Below are 22817 nucleotides of genomic sequence, written 5' to 3' on the forward strand. Positions count from 1 at the left end.
AGCAATGGGAGAATACCCTTCCACTATGTTTGCAATGTCATCATCATCATCGTCAATACGTACCATATTCATGTTACTTGATAACCCAGAGTCAATATACCTAATAGTCATGGTACTTGGGGTATAATTTGTTACTTTTGACAAGTGAGCCTTTACTTGGTCGAAGGATGAGATCCTCCTAAAAAATATAACCTTCTGGACCCCATGATCATAAAAAATACGTCCATCACTAAAATTTCTCTTGAAAGAACCATCAAAGCGTAAAGCGATTTTCACTCTATCGTTACCCATTATCGGTGCGAGCAAGCCAATCATTGTTGAGATCTCCAATTTCAAATGGAAAAAAATATGAAATGAAACTTTTTAGGATGTGTAAAGGTTTCAAAATATTTATAAACACATTGGAAGATAGCAATGCATGTATAACGGTTTCAAAATATTTATATATAATGAGGGAGTTGCATTACAGAGGGACCTTAGATTGCAATATAGATGCCACAATATGAATAAAGATCTAAAACTTATTTATGCAATATTTTAAACAAAAACAATCCAATGGCCAACCCAACTACATCAAGTACTATAAAAAAAACAACATAATATTTCTTACAAAATGTTGTCATCACACATCCAAGGAAATATAATTAAAATCTTAACGATTTTGCTGTAAAATGGTATTGGTGTGTATGTTTGATGCTCACGGATTAGGAAATAGCTCTCACAGACCTTGTTCAGAGATTGAGAAATAGTAGGAGAGGATAGAAAATGGATGAGAGATTAGAGAGAGAGAGAGAGAGAGAGAGAGAGAGAGAGAGAGAAATAGAGAAGCTAAGGAAGAGAGATGTGAGGTTAGAGAGAGGGATGGGAAGATAGGATTTTAGGATGAAGAAAATCATGGAAAAGGTAAGAGAAAAGCGTGAGAGTTTTGCGCGGAGAAAATAATGCAATATGATTACGGTACTTTACCGTAATACATGTGAACTTCATTACGGTACTTAAAGTACCGTCATGCTTATATCATAGCATCACGGTCTTTCGAGTACCATAATAATGATCCTAGTTATCACGTCATTTAAAATGCTATATAAAATGGGGTAGTCAATACGGTACTTAAAGTACCGTAATGCTAGGGTTTCACAGTAATACAACTACCGTGAAGGCTATTTTGGTAAAATAAATGTCAAAATTAAGGAAAAAAAAGTGTGGCTGAGGTTTACGAAAGTTGAAGGTTTTTTTTTTTTCCAATTAGACGAAAATAAAGGTATACTTCTGATACTTTCCCTACAATATTCGCATCAACTCTAGATGATTTCTTTAGAGCATTTACTTATGTGAAAAGAAATTAAATCGATCCATAATTGTTTTGATCATATTTTTTAATTGCATTCCTAATAATTACTTGACTTGCAATCTCAATAATTATTTAAATCTTTTGAGTACAACTATTTCTTAATCCTTTCCCTCCCTCCCTCCCGCCCCCTCCCCCCCCTCCCGCCCCCTCCCCAACCCAAAAAATAAAAGAGTATACCTCGCCTACTCTTTTGCTCCCCAAAATTGAGGAAGGCCCTGAGAGTTATGACATTGATATTTACGAGTACAAGTACCTATACCTATAAATAATATAAATATAAATAATGCATATGAGATGGAACATTGAGGAATAATGTTGTATAATATTTAATCAAATTGTGAACAAATCAAGAATTTCAATACAAAGCAAATCCCCCTTAATCATGCAGATGTTAAACTTTGTATTGTTATTGCAATTAGTATTACACGTAAATGACTCAAAAAGTCTTGTAGAGTTGACACCTAAATTTATGACACAAGTTGAGCAATCAGTACTGCATAGTACAACTACAAACATAACACACTACACTGCTCTAAGCAGTAGGATTAATATAAAAAATATTTTTAATAAAATATATTTATTTTGTTTAAATTTGTATTGTTATTACTATCAGTATTATATATAAATGACTTAAAAAGTTCAAAGTTTTTAGAGTTGACACCTAAACTCATAAAACAAGTTCAGAGAGCAATACAATATAACATCACTACAAACACAATATATTGTGATGCTCTACGCAATAGTTTACTTAAGATTAATATAAATAATCATATTTAACAAAAATGTTCTGATTTCTCTTCAAGGATTCAAATCATGTACAAAAAACAATATTTCTAACCAATTGGTATTATTTTTGTTTAAATTGGTGCTAGTCTACTTTTATAGTGTAGACCTTATGATCTACACTTCCTTTGCACTAATGTTTTATTTTAAACGAGTTGTTTACCACCTTACGTGGTAACTCAACAATCCACGTTCATGTAGTAAGACACCTTTTATAAAAGGTGTTAACATTTTAAAAGATCTCTCTCATGCTATACTCTCTCTCTCCCTCTAAAAAGGTATTTTAACTTTAGAAAGTCTCTCTCTTATACCTCTCATCATACTCTTGCTTGCACTGCAGCACCTCATGCTCTCTCTCTCTCTAAACCTCTCACAATCCCTGCTCTACCCTGCCTTTTCTCTTTCATAGCATTAAGCTTCATGGCCTTCTCGGTTTGGAGTGAAAACCCTGTAAATAGTTGGGTCACAGAGAATAATGAAGCTAGCCTTTGAATACACTATTCATGGCTGCCGTTGGGTTTCAGCCATGAGAACAATTTTGCTTTTCTTTTCCAAATTTCAAGAAGATTTGTTATTGGATAGTCAGAGTAGCTTTAAGAGTGAAGGTATCGTTTCTTACGGTTCCATTAATGGCAAATCTATCATCTTGTCTTCTTCCTGGTTATGCATTGTGCCTAGTCCCTGTAATGCCAAGGGGCCGCAAATTGTTACCTATGGTTTCAGAAACGGAGCAAAGACTCTGAAAATGAAAATGGCCTCCACAATTCCTCTTCTCAAAGTGACACATAAGTAAGTGATCTCATTCTCCTAAAAAGTAGTTTCCTTTTAATACAATTGTGTTATTTTCATCCATCATCTTTATTTTATAAGTTTTATGTGTGAGCGATCACATTTCCCTATAAAATAGTTATTTAAAAACTGTTGTTTCCGTATTTCTGTTTATCAGTATGAATTTTGATATTGTAGATATTATGTGCAAGTGGCCTTACTTTTCTTGAAAAACAGTTGGCTAAAAATTTGGAATTTTGTGTTATAAGGTGTACATGTTTATGTAACATGATTTGTGATATGTTTGTTTATTGTTAAGGATATTAAACAGTTGAGAATGATGTATTTACCTATGGATTTTTATGAGAGTTCTTCTATTAATAATATATTATTTATCATTTTACATTTCAAGAATGTCTCAACCTTTCTGGAATTATTGCCCAAAATATTTGACTTGCTACTTACAGATATTTCAATGGAAATGATTATTATTAAATTGCTTCAAGTGAATTCATGTTAATGTTTTCAATGATACTTCGCATATATGATATTGTTGCTTTATGATGTTTAAAGAGTTTCAGAGATAATTTGAGTATATAAGTGGACTTGCAGTGATCGTTAGGACCTATCCGGTTATGTCGGTAGAGATTATTTGGACTCATCCGGGATGCCGGTGAGGTATGATTGGACCTGCAAAGACTGTTAGGACCTATCCAGTTACACCGGTAGAGACTATTTGGACTCATCGGGGACGTGGGTGAGGCATGTTTGGACCTGCAAGAATTGTTTAGACCTATCCGGTAAGGGCTATTTGGACTCATCTGGTATGCCGGTGAGGTATGTTTGGACCTGCAGGGATTGTTTGGACCCATCAGGACGCTGATGGGTATATAGGTGACCTACTTGGGACGTCAGTAGGGTATTTTGTGAAATCCTTTGAATTATGCATTTTTGTTAAAATGTTTATATGCATTTCAATTATTTGGATTATGTTTAACTATGTATTTGTGAAAGTGCAATTTTTATCTATAAATGCTTTTGCTCGCAATTCTTCCTCAGGTGGTTTTTAACATACATTCTTCAAATACTGTTTATATCTTCCAACCATGATTATTTTTTAGGACCATGATGGTCACTTACTGAGTAGCCAAACTCATCTAACTATTGTAAATATTTTTCAGGGTAATTGTAATCTCATAGTTCGAATACAACAGGACCATATTTGAAGAATTTGTAGGCATGATTGACATTCCCCTTGTAACTGTTGATCAAATGCACCATTGTAATTTTTGTTCTATCAAGAGATGTAAATATCTAGCCCTTCATGTTAATATCGGTTGTGGGTAGACTTTGTACAGATTAAAAGAAATGGAAAAATTTGTTTTGGTACGAATATAGTAGTAGAAATTTTAAATTCGTTATATATATAGATAGTATAAGAATAGTTTGTCGCACCTCAGGAATATTAGTAAACTTGGGGTGTGACAAAATGTTCCTATTAATTAAATGTTAACTTTGAATCTTAATAAACTATTTATGACTTTATAAGTATAATATCACCTTATCAATCAAAGTAGAAAATTTCATTTTCTAAGTTTTATTTGTTTTGATTCAATACGAGTCGCATATGTTGTTCTTAAATTTTTCTTATAGTTATTTTACCATTATCTTTCTCTAGATAATTCTTGAGCGATTTAGAGCTGACACCTAAATCCATGACACAACACAGAGTACATATTACTACCAGAAATAATACATTGCATTATTCTAAGCAGTAATTTTCATAAGAGTAATATAAATTTTTTGTTTAATTAAAAATCTTCTAATTTCTCTTAAAAAGATTCAAATCACTTGCAGATCATAAATTTTATTGAATCATGTAACTAAGAACCAAAAAATTGTCTACACAATCAAAATCAACTATTTAAATATTATAAAATAATAAAAAGAAAAAATAATTTCATTCCAAATCCAAGTCTAGGTCCTGGCCGACATGGACTCAACCCGACCTGTTGCCACCCCTCCAAGGAAGCATAATATGCATGCCCAACTGTAAAAAGGACGCCCATGGAATCTTCATAGTTAAGGAAAAAATAGAAGGTTTCAACCTCATACTGTATGGGTAAGGTGCACTTAAAAAACTGACTATTGAATGTGTGTGCTTCTTTCAAGTTTCACTTCTTCCTTTGCTGTTTCTTCTTTTTATGTCCGTAAGATCTTTCCATCTACTCTGTATCTTGTTTATAAGTGTGATCCTTATAAGTTTATAAACTTTGGTGTGCGGTGTGCTTTATCTTTTATCTGGTTGTTGTTTACTGTTCACATCTTGCTGTTTACTTCTTGTTGTTCATATCTACATGTTTGCACATCTATATTTGTTTCCATGTTGTTGTTCATATCTACATGTTTGCACATCTCAATTGGTATCCGACATAAAGACAAGGGGGTTTCTAGTCCTAAAAATAATTCATCTTTTAATACATTGTCTGGGCTATCTATTTTCATCATCACCATTACGGGAACTTTAAGTTTCATAATTGGGAGCAACAATAAATTTTATATCATTGCAAAGTCTTTGCGAAACATAAACTACATTTTCAACGTGGTTTTGAGGCGTACCTTACTTCAATAATATAAGGTTGACCCCTTATACAAACCTCACCCCATATTTAAAGGTCGTGGTTTCCATAAGGTTGCAACCTTAAACAATCCAATTAAGACGCACCTTCAAATTTTATCATAATATATAGTTTTGATGTCAAATATTCTTAGGATCATCGCAAAATATATTTTAATAACTAACTATAAAATTTTAAACTCCAAAAATGCTTAAATTCAAGTAGATCTATAAACATATCAAATCTTGAAAATGGATGGTCTAGATAATATGTTGTAGGATGCACTATTTTTTCGACCCAAAATCCTTTTTATTTATAATCATGCCTCCAGAGGTTGAGATGATCAATCAAATGGTTTTTCTAACATTAAAATAACCTTTGCCGATGGATCGTCGAGGTGCATCTGTAGAGGTCGAGATGATCAATTAAATGGTTTTTCGACATTAAAATAACCTTTGCCGATGGATTGCCGAGGTGCATCCTTAAATCTTAGGGTGAAAACATAGTTTCACATGGGAACTGCTTCTCGATTGTTTAAACATTGTTTAAACATAGGGTGAAAACATAGTTTGGTGGCGGGCGATTGTTTAAACCGCGCTCGGGAGTCTCTCTCTCTTCGGGGGCTATCTATGAGAAGCCCTATATTGAAAAGCAATGGGTGATGCCCTATCAGCGCTCCAAATTTAGGTTTCAGTGCGCTCTGTTACCTTCATCGATGTTCTAAAATGGCCTCATGCTTCGCTCTCGATTACGTGGGTACCTTCCACTTCTATTGCTCCTAATTAGTTTCCTGATGTTTTGTCGATTCCATCTATAAGCGTTTTGTTCTGATTTAATGGCATATCCAATCTTAAAATAGTGTGAAAATGTCAATTTTAATGTACCTAGAATGATGGGTTTTTTTCCTTGACCTTTTAATATGACATTTGTTAGGAGGCTTCACGAATTAAAAGGCCACTTTCTTGAAGGCCATCTTTTGAATGATTAGGCATGGCATGGTTTGCTAATTACATTATTCGCTATCTTATCAAGTTGCAGAATTTTGCAATTTCATCTAATTATTTTGCAAACAATTATTTGAAATGGATGAATCACTACGTAGTTTATGCCTTAATTTTCTAGTGCATTGATCACTATCATTTGAAGTTGTAGAATTGTGCAATGTCATGTAATTATTTTGCAAGCGATCTTTTTATCCCACTAAGAAATGGGGAGTCAATTTTTGATGTCTGGGAAATGCGCAACAGAGTAAGCTGTTTAAAATCATCCTTGTTGTTCCATATTGAAGGTTATTGAATGTTTGTGTTTTGCTTTTGCTTCTCCATAAACATATAGTATCTATTGCGAGCACAAGTAAATGTATAATTTCAGGTTATGTAAAAAATCGAAAGAGGTTGTCAATGTTGGGTGGGATTAGGGGATACATGGTACTTCTTTTAAAAGTTTTCTGCAGTTTCTGCAAAATCAGGCAGAGGACTTTCCACTAAAACAAGTGACCACAAATTTGGTCGAGTCCTCTTCAACTCTGCCTTTGACAGCCGAGTCGAGTACTCTGGTAAAACATGCAGGAATTAAAAAATAATAAAAAATCATAAAAGTTATATTGATTTGTAAATCATTATATATTCGTTTTAAATTTAATTTTGATTTTTTTTTCTGATGATTTGTGAGTTTTTTTATTATCATATGACCTTATTTTTATATTTTTGTCCTGTCTTTTGGATTTTTCTGAAATTTCTTCAGCTATAAATCAATTTTATAAATCCATCATTTATATTTTTTTCCATCTTATTTGATCTTTCAATTCAGTTTTTACTTTAGTATTTTTTTTATCTTTAACAGTTTTTCTATTTGTTTATTTTTGAGGCATTTTTTGGCTCTGTACACTATGCGCGCGAGAGCGAGCCCGAGTTACTCGGATTCGGCAGGGCCCGAGTCCTAAGCTTGGGTTGAGTTTTTGAATAGTGACTAAAACCCCAATATCTCTCATGCCTTACACATGATTCCTTCGAGATTTTGCTGTAAGAAGCTAGATTAAAAAGAAATAAGATAAATATAACTTGCCTTGGGGCAACCTGTAACATGTTCCAAACCAGGCCAGCCAGAATAGTTGAATTTTGCAGAAAACCAAAAACCGGACAAGCACCTTCTAGGACTTGCCGCACCCCATCAACACTCCCGCATCAACGACACATCTCTATAGTAGACTAATTCCCTTTAGGTAACGCACCAAAAACCCGTTAGGTATCATGTACCACCTCCATCTCTTCTCTAGAAACTCTCAACCCAAAACCATAAATTCTAGGCACGTTCTCTCTTGCAGACCTCTCTCTCATCCACATGAATCTCTCTCTATTTGGAAGATGGATGTGGTGCAGAAAAGAGTGGGCTACCCTTTATATAAAGGTTCATGGGGGTAGAGAAGATAATAGGTGAATTAGTCTTCTATTATATTTAGGAGAATGATATTGTGAGAGGCCTGTTCTTAGCCTTCTGTCCTTGCCTAACCACCATGAATCAAGGGTGGATATTTCACCCTGCTCCCTAGGAGGAGTTGTAGTCCCACCGCTCTTCTACTCTAGATGATATGCGATTAGGTCTTATATGGATTCTATATCTTAGTTAGATTCTCATAACCATTTTCTAACTAGGACATGGTCCCCACTTAAGATCCAACTCTAACCACCTATGTTTGACAAAATATGTTAGTTAGATTCTCACAACCAACTTCTAACTAGGAAATGTTCCCCACTTAGGATCCAACTCTAACCACTTATGTTTGATTTGTCAAACCAAATATTAATGACCTAACCACTTGGATTTGATTTTGGATTTCAAATTCGAATAGCACATCCACATGGGCTCCACGCCCATCTAGAAGAAATGAAGAATTAGTGGGCCCCATGCTTGATCACTCTGACCATTTGATCTCAACGTCGCACCCTATGGCCACTGGGTTCAAGAGGGTAAAAAATTAACCATTTGTGGGCCCATATAGACACTTCATGTGTCCCACAATGGGCCCATGCGGGCCACTAATTATGCTAAATAAACTGACCTTTACAACAAATTTTAAAATCAAAAGATTCTTATTATAGAAATATTTATTTCAAATAAATTTCCTATGAAATACACAAATAATAACATAAAAAGACAAGTTGCTAAGTAGAGAAAATAAGACTAACTTATCTTCTTGAAAAACCCCATGAAAAAACTCTTTAAAAACCTTAGAAGAGTGCTCTGGTATTGAAACCAAATCCTCTACTGGGCACTCCATGACTACTCTATGACCTCATTTAAGCCCTAAACCAACACAACAGGCCCATGACACACAAGTCTCCCATGCAAGGGGCTCATGATTCTCCTATCAAAGCTGGCAATGCATGCCATAATCTGCAATTAGTCATAAATTCCAGGTGCACCCTTCCACTGCACAGACTAGGAATACTTGTACAAGAGTTCCAAGGTATTCTGCTTTTATGGGAGGCTCTCTCATCACATGCATGCTAATGGTCACATTGATCCAACAAAACTGGTCACCGACCAAAAAAACTTCAGTATCACACAAATCCAAGGGAACTAGCAGCACTTGTCTTGTGTAGGATTCCATTGTTGAGGTTTTCAGGCACTGCTTCTCACAAGACCCTATACGTTCTACACCATAGAAGCCTCTTTCATCTCCTATCCACAAATAATACGTACCACCTTGGCCATGCTGACCTCAACAGGGGACACTTGGACCCTCTTCAGCAAATGCACATTATAGGACCAACCTTGAACTCCCAAGGGTGCGGTTCACTCTCTTAGCCAAGGCCGTGTTTCACGCAAAGGTGAGATTGATGGAATCCACTATGTCTCAGATAGTGTCCAACTCATCCCTTGCTCTTGGTACCCAACTGGCAACACTCCCACTCAAATTGAGAGTAATCCATAGAACATAAAAGCATGAGGACATGCTCTTGGGGAACATAAAACAAAGCTTTAATGAAAGAACCTAGTGGATAGGCATTCAAGGGCCACAAACTCCAACATGTCGTGAGCATTTTCAAATATCCATACATGTGTAGTTTCTCAAACATATTTCAATTTGCATGATCCAGTTCAGTCTAGCTTTCTTGTGTTGTCTTCTTTTTCCGTACTCTCCATTTTCCCTATTATCCTTACTCCTTTTTGCCCCATGTATTCATTTGCTTCTACTCGACTATTGTGTATCTCTTCCCTTCCAACTTTGGATGCCATGTTTGTTCCATCCTCTAAAATTAGGATGTTGACATTGTTTGATTATGATGCTTGAAGTTTGGGTTACCCATATCTCCTCCCATATGCAACTCTATGTTGATACTTGATAATACTGCTTGATGAATTGCTTCATATCCTCTTTTCTATCTATGTACTAAGTGTACTGAAGCTAGTGTTGGGGCCAAAGAGTTGGGGGCAAAGAGTTGGGGGTGGGGGGTCTCATTTATTAAAGTGAAATTCATTCTGCGAGTAGATTTATCTACCCTCATTTCGCCTGGCTGATTTACCAAGCAATCGACTACATTGCACCATTTGTTTTTGGTATGTAAAGTGGTGGTTGTAGATTACATGTCATCCTCCGTAACTCTTAAGGAGGCCAACCACATTCATTTCAATTTTTTATATATTATATTTTCTGCATAAGTTGTATGGTTTCTTATGGGATGTGTTTTATTATCTATTGTGTCTATGCATCTGTGGAGAAGACTAATAGTATTTGTGTGTTATTTTATAGCGTATAATACTTAAATGCACTGTTCAAGAAATCATCGAACCAGCTTGGAACCATCTGAGTCGGCTCAACAACTGAGAGGAAACCACAACAAGTACCCCAAATGTGGATCGCATAATTCAACTGGTTTTTTATTCAGTTTTTTACAAATGGATCTTCTCCTAGCTCCCTTTCAGATCCGCAAAGAGTTTTTTGGGATAAAAAACGTATTTTTTTTTTTTTGGGCGGGGGGTTGATAAAAATCTCTCCATTTTAAGGCTTCAAACCGCAATCTGCCGCTTGTTCAATTTTTCCCTTGTTTCTCATCCATTTGTTTTTGAAATTTGTTTCATAATTTTTGTTTTGATGCGCTCTAACTGATACACAATTTTTGGGCTGTTTTTTGAGCATCGGATTTGCAGATGTTTTTTAGGTTGCCATTTTGGGCTATTTTGGGCAAATCTTTTGACTCGCCCTTTGGGCGATTGGGTGGCTTCGAATTGGGGTGGGGATAGAAAGGGGGAAGAAAGGAAAAAATGTGGGTTTTTTTGGATTTCTTCTAATAATTTCACTGGCTTGATGAGTCAGTGTAGTCAGCTTGGAACCGGTGGGGTACTGGTTTGGTGCCCTGAGCTGGTTTTCTAAAGACTGCTTATATGAGAGCCCATAAAGCTTGTATGACCGTGTGTAGAAACCCAAATGAGTATGACAGTCTTCCTCGCAACTGTGTGCAGAAGAGCACCTTATATCTTCAACATTGGTTTCTCTTATAGTAGTTTTCCTGCTTTTTCATTTTTCTTTATGGGATTTGATTGTACGTACTTTTTCTTTGGTTCAGATATGCAATCTATTTTTGTGACATTATACCTTGGTTTCCTCTTTCATTATCATTCTTTTGTGTACTTCTGTGCTTTTTCTGCTGAACTGAGGTTGGGCCTGCTGATGTATGTTTGTGCTAAAGACTGAGCATCCTGACCATAATATTATAATCCTTCGATGGAATTCCTTCCACCAATCCTATTTTTTCTCTACCATATTCCAGAATAGTGGTCGATGTTAGTTTTATGTACAAAACCTGTAGTATAAAAATAAAGATAAAAGAAAACAAAAAAATAAATCATGATTTTATTATTTAGTGTTAACTAAATATTCCTATTTAATTAAATTTCTCCTTTTGCACTATGAATGTTTTGTAATTTTACACAGAGAAACTTGTCAAAGTTTTTTTTTAGTGGTCGATCAATTTATCATGTCCTGCTGCCTAAATAGATGCCAAAGACTATCGTTCTTAGAACCACTTCTTCATTTCCTTGTGTACTCTAATATTTGCTAATAGCTGCAGGAGTTTGATTGGGAGGCTGCTGTTAAAGAAATTGATGATGCGTGTGAGAGAGTCGCCTTGGCTTCAAATACAGAAGATTCTGATCACCAAATTTCCATTGATAAGATGGCAAAGCCGAGCTCTGTACCATGTTCTTATAGGAAATATCAATAGCCAAATAATGGTGTTAGTGGCCTTCAGTCCACTCTTGATAGATTTGTTCAGAATAATGGAAATGTGCTTGGAAATTCTGAATCCTTTTGCACAAATGTGGCTTCCAGTCATGAAGTTGAGGATACTATGGAGAAATTTTTTGTATCTGGTGCCATTGACCCAGAGGCAGCTAAAACTTGGATTTATCCAGGTTGTGGTTCTCTTATGGTTATCTTTTATTATCCGTGTGGATCTTCTCTAGATTGGCTTCTACATTATTGCCAATAGTTTTTAGTATTACCCATTTCTTATTTCTATTATTTATTATTGGAGTTTCAATTATCTTACTCCAATTTTCATTTTTTTTGGGGGATTTGTTATGATTATTTTCTTTATATTGTAAGCTAGGCATCTCTGAAAAGTTTAATTGTCTGTTTTTTTGTTTTATTTCTTGCATAATCTGGTGGCCCGTCTGACAAGGGTTACATCTTTTGCAGTCAATGTTCCTCTTCGGGACTACCAACTTTCTATCGCTAGAACTGCCCTATTTTCCAACACTCTAGTTGCATTGCCGACAGGTCTTGGGAAAACACTTATTGCAGCTGTTGTCATGTACAACTATTTCAGATGGTTTCCTAAGGGTAACTATCTTTAGATCTTTTATGTATAGGATTTCTCCTGTGAAACGTTAACTCTTCTTTTTCAAATTCATTTTTTGCCCTTGTGATTGTGATTAGGAACAAAAACACTTTTTGATGGCATAAGAACTGGTTAATATTTGCATGTGTTGCTTTGCAGCTTAAGGGTCATATTTCCTTTTGCATTTGGGGTTTGAATTTATTTGCCAGCCCCTTGAGAGGTGATTGTAGCTGTTTGTCATGCCTTTCTTTTTGTTTATAAGTATTTGTGGTTTGTCATGGTCTCTATGGATGTCTGGTGCATAGTTGTTGGAGACGGGAGCGGGATCGGTTCGGGATTTGCCGAACCTCCCTATAGTGGAAGCTTCTTGGGGTTAGAATTGGCATTCGTACAATGAACAAGGCAAGGAACGAGATCCTTAGGTTTATGGGAGCGAGATCCCATATCCCATGTCAATTGTTTCAATGTTTGGACTAGCAGGAATCTATGCTCCACTATACATAAAAATGAGGTTGTCAAGTACAACTAGTACGAGTTCCCTTGATTAAGGAATCGAGGTTTAAGTATGTCATATAACGGGGTCCCTCTTGTTCTAATATCGAGATTTTTAACTATGCTTGATATATGTTTTAAGTCTTAAATATCACTCTCGAGAATGGTTAACTATGCTAACTTCTAGTCGGGAGAAGAGGCTAAAGCCGCACCACGATAAAGAAGTATCAACGTCTTGTCTTGCTGCATTTGAGAAGTACCTAGATGCGAATGAGAGGGGTAGAATATGACAACACAGTGATTTTGTAAGTAATAAAGGAGTCTTCTTACTCCTGGCATCCATTTTCGATAGAGGAACAATGTCAGCTACTTCGTAGTGGGATCTATACTAGCTATTAAAGTGTTGTCTCAGAGTGTCAACTCGTTATGTGCTGAGAAGTGCTGGAGTACATAGTTGTATTCACAGTGTTAAGCGTAACAAGTTAAATGCTCAACGCTTCGAGTCATTGGTTTATGTTCACTACATTGACAGGTTGTTGAGTAGACTGCGATCAGACCATGCAGAGAAGTACAAAGGATGGGATTTTCATCCTAATGATGACCACCTCAGAGTGCTCCATTACCAAGGCTTGTCCCTCCCACAACATCTTTAGGCCATGACACAAATTTGGCGTGCACCATTCTCTTGGAGTCCCCATTAACCCAGAATCCTACCACTCAAGGGTCATCTTCTTCGAATGTAGTCTCCATTGCTTCTATTGTTTCTCAAATGCTGGCTCTTCGAAGGAGCAAGAGGACAAGATGAACTACTCTTTCTTTCTCTCTCTCTCTCTCTCTCTCTCTCTCTCTCTCTCTCACAGATGTAAAAGAAGCTTTTTAAAGCTTGAAATAAAAACGTATATTCTCATCTCACAACTAAGAGGATTCATCACGTGTCTTAAAAATCTAAAATTATAGGACATTATAAATCTAAGATTTTAAATGAAATATATATTCTCACAACTAAGAGGGATGGCTTGCACAATAGGACGTAATAAAACAATGGGTCACTCTAGACTATACCTAGTTTAAATTAATAATCTAAAATAATGAAACTTCGTGCTATGCAAAAAAGGGATTGGATTTTACCATCATGGGACTTATGATTCCTAAAGAATGGGAACTTGGGACAATGACAATCTCTAACCTGGTATCATCTATTAATGAAAGTAGATCCCATAAATATGGAACCCAAGATTTTAATGCACCAAAACCTTGGACTATGGTTGATGGGAGCGGGGATCTGTTTGGAAATGGAACTGGATTTCACTTATGATGGAACGTGGTCCCCTTTTTTCGGGAGCGAGATCCAAAAATCGAAAAACTGGGGTCCCTACAAGATCCCTTGCAGTAACATTGAGATTGAGGTTCTGGAGCAGGATCATCACCCTACCCACGAAGTTCCCTTTACTATGGTCTGGTGTTTTCTTCAAATATTTTTCTGTTGCTAGAGTGGTGTTTCTTGTATGGTTGAATGACTTTATTGGAGTAGCTTTTCAAGAGACCGGCCTCTTGCAGTCTTCTTGCAATCCAGCTTTTGAAGTAGCCTCAAGCTTCTAACATATCTATGAGCCACTTCTGAATGAATTTCAAATGTCTTCCCAATTGTTTCATATGAGTACATAACTGTATTTATTGTCTTAAGATATATTTTAATTTTCATTGATAAGGACACGTGCAGAGGCATAAATGTCTTTCTGCCTGTACACCTGCTTCTAATCCTTTTTGGATTACATTAAATTGAGTAAATTTACTCTCATTCTATGGATGCAGAAGTTAGCAGAATGCTCTTTACACTATTATTTGTCTGAATATCTTCCTTATTCCTTCCATGTACTTTTGAATAGTCTATGTCAGAGTATGTCGGCTTGAAATAGATCCCTATGTAGCATAGAAATTTTTCTGATCTTTCTCATGGTTCTGCATGCTCCTGGATCCTCAGAAGTACACTTCCTCTGCTTTATCTGGCTTGAGTATTTTCAAAATTCATCTTTTCTATCATTCAGAGTCCTAACTATCCATCTCTTTGCACGTCCTTAGGAGCAGAAGTGTTTCTCTTTAAACTAGCTTCAGGTTGTTGCTTTTATAACATATTTATGCCAGGGAAAATCATATTCACTGCTCCAACACGCCCTCTGGTCATTCAACAGATTGAAGCATGCCATAATATCATGGGTATACCACAAGTATGTTATATTGCTCCTTAGTTATGGCTATTGGTGAATTTGTGTTTATTGCTAAAAACCCATTGGAATTTTAGCTTAGATTTTGCATTTTCTGAAAGGAACGAATTGTAACTGAGTGCAGGAGTGGACGATTGATATGACTGGTCAGATGAGCCCTTCAGCTAGATCAAGTTTTTGGAAGTCAAAGAGAGTCTTCTATGTGACTCCTCAAGTGCTTGAGAGGGATATACAATCTGGTGATTATCTTGATTATGCTTCTTATTATTCATGTGATCAGTGCTACAATTTTTTTTTTCCATTTGTGGATATTCCTAGGGACACCTGGAAAGTAAAGAGGTTTGTCATTTTGATGCTTGGTGTTCTATTGGACTCACACTTTGTCTAGTGATGGTTATTGATACCAACAACGGAGAAGCTTAAGCTCTGTTTATTGCTGTTGACTAAAGCCACCTGTATTTACATTGTGTTCTTCATGGTGAATTATGTTGCTACAGAAGTATTTAGTACAATTTGCAGTTTATAACGCATGTGCTTGTGCAACTTGAAAATTGTAGATTTTTAGTGAATGTATAAATACTTTTTGCATTGGGCTTCTTGTAGCCAGGGCCTTTTTTATTTTGGCAAGCATGGGCCTTCAAGCTGGGCTGTGAGACTAAAAGCCCCAAAACTCTACAGTCTACACTAGGCTAAACTTTGTAGGCTAGTTAATGAAAGAAATATGTTGATAAACAACTGCATAATTTTCTGGTGGATTCGACTCTGATGTGACTCATGCATCCCTTATCCCATTTTCTTGACCTCGTTCTCTACTTTCTGCACATCTGGATATTTAGCGAATATGACAACTTATTCTCTCTGCCTAATTTCATTCTTTTGTAATAATTTGTCAATGGAGAACTTAATTTTTAATTGTTATAACAAAACCTACATTTCATCTTATAGGTTGAAATACAATGGCAGCATAATACTTTTCTGTCATTTTAACTTCTATTGGTTGTGGTGGAAATGGAATTATCTCCATTCATAAAAGAAAATAAAAGTAATGGGAAACCTTATGATATATGCTGCCAAATGTAATGTGATAAGCGACCTGGGGCTTATGTGTACTCAAGTGAGTCAATTGAACCCCAGTATTTTAAAACTTGCCAAGGTTCAACATGGACTTAGGTGAGTCAATTGAAACTGGCAGCTTGTCAGTTGCATAGAATCCCCGATTCACTGGTGGGTTTACTTGTCACTAAACTTTAACAGTGAAAGTGACGGTTTTTTGTTTGACTTTGGTAAGTCCATAAAGTTCCATTGGACTTGCATTCACTTTTTCCTTTCATAAAAGGGGGTAAAAAATCCCTTTCTTTCTTGTTTTTTGCAACCCTAGCTCCTACCCTAATAATTTGCCCCTAGACCTATTTTTGTGTCCTCCATATCTAAGATTACCAAAAGAAAAAAAAAAAAAAGATTACTCGATGTCTCGGATTTGCGAGATTTGGAATATCAAGATATGGTTTGGTCAAAAATTTCAATTGGGGATATTTGGGGTTCTAGTTTCAAAGATTGGAGGCCTTGATTTACACTGGATTATCTTTAGGAGGCTCGGATTCAAAACTTTGAGTAGAAGAAATTGGGTTTTGTTTTTTCAATAGAAATTCACGTAACCTAATTTTTGTGTAAATTTCACTAGATCCAGTTATATTTTCATTTGTCTTATACTTTTGTTGTATTCTCTCAAAAACAATTGGTACGAGCGTTGTCATGCATACAAAAATAATGTTTTTTTACATGTATACATATGGTAATCATTTGTTGGGATTTTTCTTTAATTTTATGTTGCCAATTAGATGTTTTGGATGGTTTTTAATGTCTCCAACATGCTCAGAATGTTTCAAAACTGGTCTTTCTTCTTAAAAAAGTGTCGTAAATCAATTTTTTTATATTTGATGCATACAATGTTTTTTTTAAAGTATGTGGGAATTATTTTTTTAATTTAATTATATTAATGAGATCCTTCTTAATGGTTTTTTTGTGCCTCTTGCTTGCTTTGATTGTTTCGAGAATAGTGTTTCCTCTCAAAATACTCAATAAAATTGCCTCTTTTTATATTTTCATGTATATAAAATTGACATGCATGCATGGGTATTTGTTGAATTTTCTTTGTAACTTAATGACCTTGATCGAATTTTGTGTTTTTTTGGTTGTGTTTCTATGCCTATAGCATGCTTACTTTGTTCCCATATTAACATTTTGCTTGAGAAATGAAAATATAAGTGAACAAACATTTTTTTAAAATTAAAATATTTTTATTGATGTTAGATTTGGAGTTTTGGACGATGTTTTATATTTTTCATTGGACCTTGTACTTCATGCTTGCATCACTTGGAGAGATGAATAGTGGCATTGAGGATGTGGCATAGCAGTTTGGGGTGAAGATGGATCCTAATGAGAAGGATAAAATGAGATGCATGGTAAGGAAATGGCTGGAGGTGTTGGTCGCCTAAAACATCACTTAGTGAAAGTCTGGGGTAGTGTTGTGCCTTGTCATGGTGTTTTTGTGCATGTTAAGCAACAAATATTGCAATCTTTCTATGCAGCAAAAATAAAGAAGGCACATAAACCAAAGTTGGTTGAGGAGATAGGGAGACAATACCGTGCATCTTCTCATGAGGAAGAGGAAGAAGATTTTGAGGTCCACATGCAAGGAGGGCCACTCTAGAAGATATGTACTATAGACAACAGGCCAGCGTGGGGAGGCATAGTGGTGTGGGGTCCTTGAGAGCTAGAACCAATTGTCCAGGACCTCCCAAACAGAGAGTCATGTTAGTACTTGGCATTCGAGGATACACACTGAGATTACTAAGGTCTTCCAGCTTGGCATTCGAGGAAACACACTGAGGTTACTAAGGTCTTCCAGATTGATTGAAAGGCAAAGACCTCCTAGTAGCTCTTAGTTTTCAGCCTTCACAACCTCCTTGCCTACTGAGCCTACTGTGGATCAGGCCCTCCCTATCTAGTCCTGAATCAGAGCAGAAGACCTAAGTGTATGTGGGGAAGGCAATTAAGAAATGTATTTCAACATTAATAACAAGTGGTAGTTTGACACTCTAATCCCATTCAATGCAATAAATACTGAATATTATAAACCAATAGATCCAAGGGTTTGTATTCAAGGCACTGACCGCACAAGAATTGCAAAGCCTTGCTTGGATGAGGAGTTGGCCAACGTTGATTTATTTGTAGATGAGTAAGAGACCACGAAGACATGGGTAGCAATCATGTCAAATGGCTGGAAGGATTGAAAAATAGAAGGGACCTTTCTCAAATTTTTAGTACATTGTCCAATGGGTTTTGTCTTCCACACTAGTGTAGATGCCTCTGACAAATTCAAGAGTGGGACGCTTTTATTAAGTTGCTTGATAATGTGGTGGAAGCTATTGGGGAGGATAACAAAGTTCAAGTGATTACAAGTAATGCAATCAACTATGTGAATGCAAGCAAGAGGCTTATGAGGAGGAAGTTTTTGGTTTGGAGTCAGTGTTCAGCTCATTGTATAGGCCTCATGTTGGAAGCTATAAGTGAATTGAAGCAATTGTAGAACTATATTGAGAAAGGGAAGACAATGACAAACTTTATATAAAATTTATATACAATCACTCATGGGTCCTTGATGAGGTAATACATGCACAGAGAGCTCATAAGGCCAACAATTACTAGATTTGCGACCTCATATTTGATTAGAGAGTGAATATCAACTCGCAATTGGAGTTGAGGAAGATGGATACACAAGGAATAAATTACTGCACCCATCTTAAGGATTCCAGTTGCAAGACTAGTTGAAGGAATTGTCTTTAGCTCCAGGTTTTAGGATAATTTTTTGCAAAGTTTTGCTGCCACAACTCCATTTTTTATAGTCCCGAAGATGGTTGATTTTGATGTGAAGCTGCCATGGGGTTCCTAAAGCAATGCAACATGCAAAGTAGGCCACATAACAAATTGCAAGTATTATAAGAAAGTTTGGGACATCATTGATGACAAGGGGGCAAATACACTGCATTGCCCATTCCACGCAACAAATAACTTTCAAGTTTCAATTGATAATTGTATCTTAATATGTGATTTTGTGATTTGTGTGCCCTGAGGGGGTTTCTTTGTTTTACTATGTATTTAGGACTCTTCTCTAACATGACATACCACTATCGACCGGGTCAAATCCAAGACCCGATGATTATGGAAGGGGTGAAGTATTTATTGGAAGATTGGGGAGAGATTAGGCGGCAAAAATTGAAGCTTTAAAAGAAGTAAACTTTCATTTTGTCACCTTCTTTGGTTTGTGATATTGTCCTTTTAGCTTACTCTATACATTTATGCACAAGTAGATCTTGGGACAAACCTCACAATAAGTTGTACACAGCCAGAGCAAGGTTTGCTTTAGCATTCTCATACTCATATAGTCATAGACTCGAAGCAGTGTAGTTTTATACTATTCTATTGCTTTGTGATCATCCAATTTTTTGTGTTATCTTTCTCCCTTGTTTGCAAAATAGTGGGAGATGCATGTAGGCGACAGGCCCCCGCTTTTCACAATTATAATCTTGAGCCAAACATGTTTCTCCATATGGTGTAATAGAAACTGCAGTACATTCTAATGGATTCACACACCAAGGAGGAACAACTTGAGAAATGAGAGGCTTAACAAATTGTATTTGTTCACTACAATTGAAGATGAGGACGAGGCAGTTGAGGAGGGAAGTGCAGGATTAGAACCTTCTAAATCTCGATTATGTATTTGTAGGTTCTGCAGAGGAATGACTGGTGGAGCATGAAGAACCATTCATTAACAAGAGGGTCTTGAAAGGAGCTGCTGGTTCAGAAGAAGTGTAAGAAGAGGCATAGAGGAGTCTCCACAAGAAGGACAACGAGTTTGAGATGATGAGGCCTCTGATGAAATTACAGAAGATGGTGATGACAGCTCTAAGGGCCGAGGTAACGAGCAGCAAGGGTGCCAGTGAGAGGGATGTGGCGGTGTTGAGGACGAGAGTTGGACAAGCCTTGAAGAATTTGGTTTAGGGGCTAGCTAACCCACACATGTTTGGGGACACCTAGTAAGACAGCCAGGGTGATTATGACTCTCCACAACATTCATATCGGCTGTAGACTGTTTTGGATTGGACTTCCTCTATTTATTTTGTCCCACTATGTCTCTACTCTCTAGAGTCTAGAGTCTAGACTCTTGGTTATGTATTTTTCTTCGACAGTTTAACTTTGTCTTTGACTCTTTGTGGCTCTACTACTATATGTTGTGTATTAGGTTGTTGGATGTGGTACTTAATCTTTAACATGAAGTTGGTGCTTTGATGGAGGACAAAATTGTACTGATTTTTAATTTCTATTCAATTTTAAAGGATGTATACTTTGATTTTAGTTTTAGGATTTATTTTTAGGATTTTTAATTTTTTAGGAATTCTAGGGTTTTTATGGTTTTTTATTTTATTTTATGCATATTATGCACTAGTAGTATTCATGAATACTGTTCACGGGTACTGTTCACAGGGCTAAAATTGTCATTACGAAATTTAAGTTTAAGTGTACGCCAAACAAATCGAAGCAACCCTATCTACACTTGAAAATTAACTTTTCCTTATTTTTTCAGTTTGTATGTAATTTTCCAGAATTTTTATGCTTTCCTTTTCTTTTCTTTTTTTTGAGTTTTCCTACTTTCCTTTTTTTTGGGATTTTTTACTTTTTTTTTTTTCTTGGACTTGGGCAAGACCACACAATTGAACTTGAGACTTGCAAAGTTGACTCGTCATGGGCAGTGGTTGAGTCCTAGAGTGAGTGCGAGCTTTAAAACATATAATTGTATTGAGAGATCCTAAGAAGGGTGAGGATCAACATTCTGATGCAAGGTTTTGTGTTCTACTGAGAGATCCTTGCGTTTAGTAACGGTAAATCAACATTCTGATGCATCAAGAAGTCAGGTCTAAAAAGGGTGATGACCTTAAACTTTTCCTTAACCCGTCCCAAGCCTGGATAAAGGAGGTGGGTTATCGTAAGTAGACAACCAACGTAAAACTTTGCCAAAACTTTCCATGAATCTTGAAATGGCCCTTAATAGAGCAGAATGACGTACTAGGATTCGTGTAGCCGACCCCAAATAGTTGGGAAACAACTATGATGATGATGATGATGATGGTGATGATGATGATGATGATGATGATAATGACGATGATGCATGAAGAAGTCCAAGAGTTTGGACTTGTCCAGAATATCTGATCTAGAAACAATTTTAATTCTTCTCGCTTGGTTGCACTAATTGTGTACCCATTGTAAAATTTGGTGTACTTTTAATATTCAGGGATGCTCTTTAGCTTATTCATTATAAGAGTTTCTGCAGTGTGCTTTGAAAACCCTTGGTTGTTGCTATAAGATGGAAACACGTCAAATTTTCATTTAAGCAAAAATAAACTAGAGGTTGTATGAAGACTAACATGCTTCTTCGTCTTTTCCCATATTTTTTATTTTTATGCAGTTGTATTCTTGAACCTGATCTGCTAGGATTATGGCTTACAGAGTTCTAAGAATTGAAGTGTGCCCAACAATACTTTATATGATAATCTTGAAGGCATTGGCATTGCACTCATGTTTCAATTATTCCATTAATTGGTTTAATAAATTGGTTGTTTCACTTCAGGGATATGCTTAGTGAAGGAATTAGTTTGTTTGGTAATTGATGAGGCGCACAGAGCAATGGGTAACTACTCATATTGTGTTGCCATTCGTGAGGTGAGTTTCTTTTGCTGTAATAGTGAGGCATATCATTGTCTATTTCACAGATACACCTGTGCAATGTTTCTTTATTTCTCTCTATTCTCTTAATTGGAGGTCTTCCCCTTTGCAGCTAATGGCTGTGCCTGTTCAGTTTCGGATATTAGCTTTAACTGCGACACCAGGATGTAAGTGGCATCACTATCCACATCGCTTGTAAATTTAGTTTTACTTTAATTGACATTTTTTTGTTGAATATTGGCTGTTCAGCAAATCAAAAAACTATTCAGAACGTCATTGACAATTTGCATATTTCAATTCTTGAATATCGCAATGAAAGTGACGCAGACGTGAGCCTTTATATACAGAGCAGAAAAGTTGAGTTAGTCAAGGTATGTGATGTGTTTTTGCAAAGCCTTTTGACTTCACTGTGAAATTTATCCATTACTGGTAGTTGTTTCTTATGTTTCCTTTCTGCACTACAACCAGGTTGCAATGGGAAATGATGCTGTGCGAATTCATGAACTTCTTTTAGAGGCAGTGAAGCCATTTCTGACTAGGCTTTGTACTCTTGGTGTGCTTTATCTTAAAGATCCTGCAATGGTATGATTTCTATAATTTGGAATTATTTTTTGGCCTGATGTCTTTATCTTTTTTCAATTGGAAGAAGATATTTTGGAGTTTGTGTTTTTCTGGGTTGGTTCTTTGTTATGATGCAAATTCACGAAGACATGCATCACTTGACTTTCTTATTCAAACTTTTGCGGAAATTTGATTTTGAAAAGAATTGTTTGTGCTTTCTTTTAGCAGAGGCTGATCAAACTTCTAGTGAAATTTGAGACTGAAGAGAAGTGATGTACTTTCATTCTTGCTTTACTTCGTGGCATCGCTACTATGGCAGTTTTATCCAATAATTATGATTTGTAGTTTATTGTAAAAATAGAAACTTTTTATTGTAATTATATAAATTAGGATCCTCAGA

At 36.1% G+C, this 22817-nt stretch overlaps 1 pseudogene across 1 annotated transcript in view; it reads left to right on the plus strand.

Moving 5' to 3' along the window:
• The first annotated feature begins 6032 nt into the window (after positions 1-6032).
• LOC148781991 (DEAD-box ATP-dependent RNA helicase FANCM-like) overlaps positions 6033-22817 on the plus strand; it is a 71716-nt pseudogene continuing 54931 nt past the window's right edge. The window contains exons 1-9 of the transcript XR_016056710.1: positions 6033-6272; positions 11592-11934; positions 12221-12364; positions 14997-15079; positions 15201-15315; positions 21762-21853; positions 21969-22023; positions 22106-22227; positions 22325-22438. The product of XR_016056710.1 is annotated as a DEAD-box ATP-dependent RNA helicase FANCM-like (transcript). The remainder of the gene's footprint in view (positions 6273-11591; positions 11935-12220; positions 12365-14996; positions 15080-15200; positions 15316-21761; positions 21854-21968; positions 22024-22105; positions 22228-22324; positions 22439-22817) is intronic.

The sequence above is a fragment of the Amborella trichopoda genome, chromosome 5 (assembly GCF_054954075.1).
Source record: "Amborella trichopoda isolate Santa Cruz 75 chromosome 5, AtrichopodaSantaCruz75HAP2 v2.0, whole genome shotgun sequence".
Taxonomy (NCBI): domain Eukaryota; kingdom Viridiplantae; phylum Streptophyta; class Magnoliopsida; order Amborellales; family Amborellaceae; genus Amborella; species Amborella trichopoda.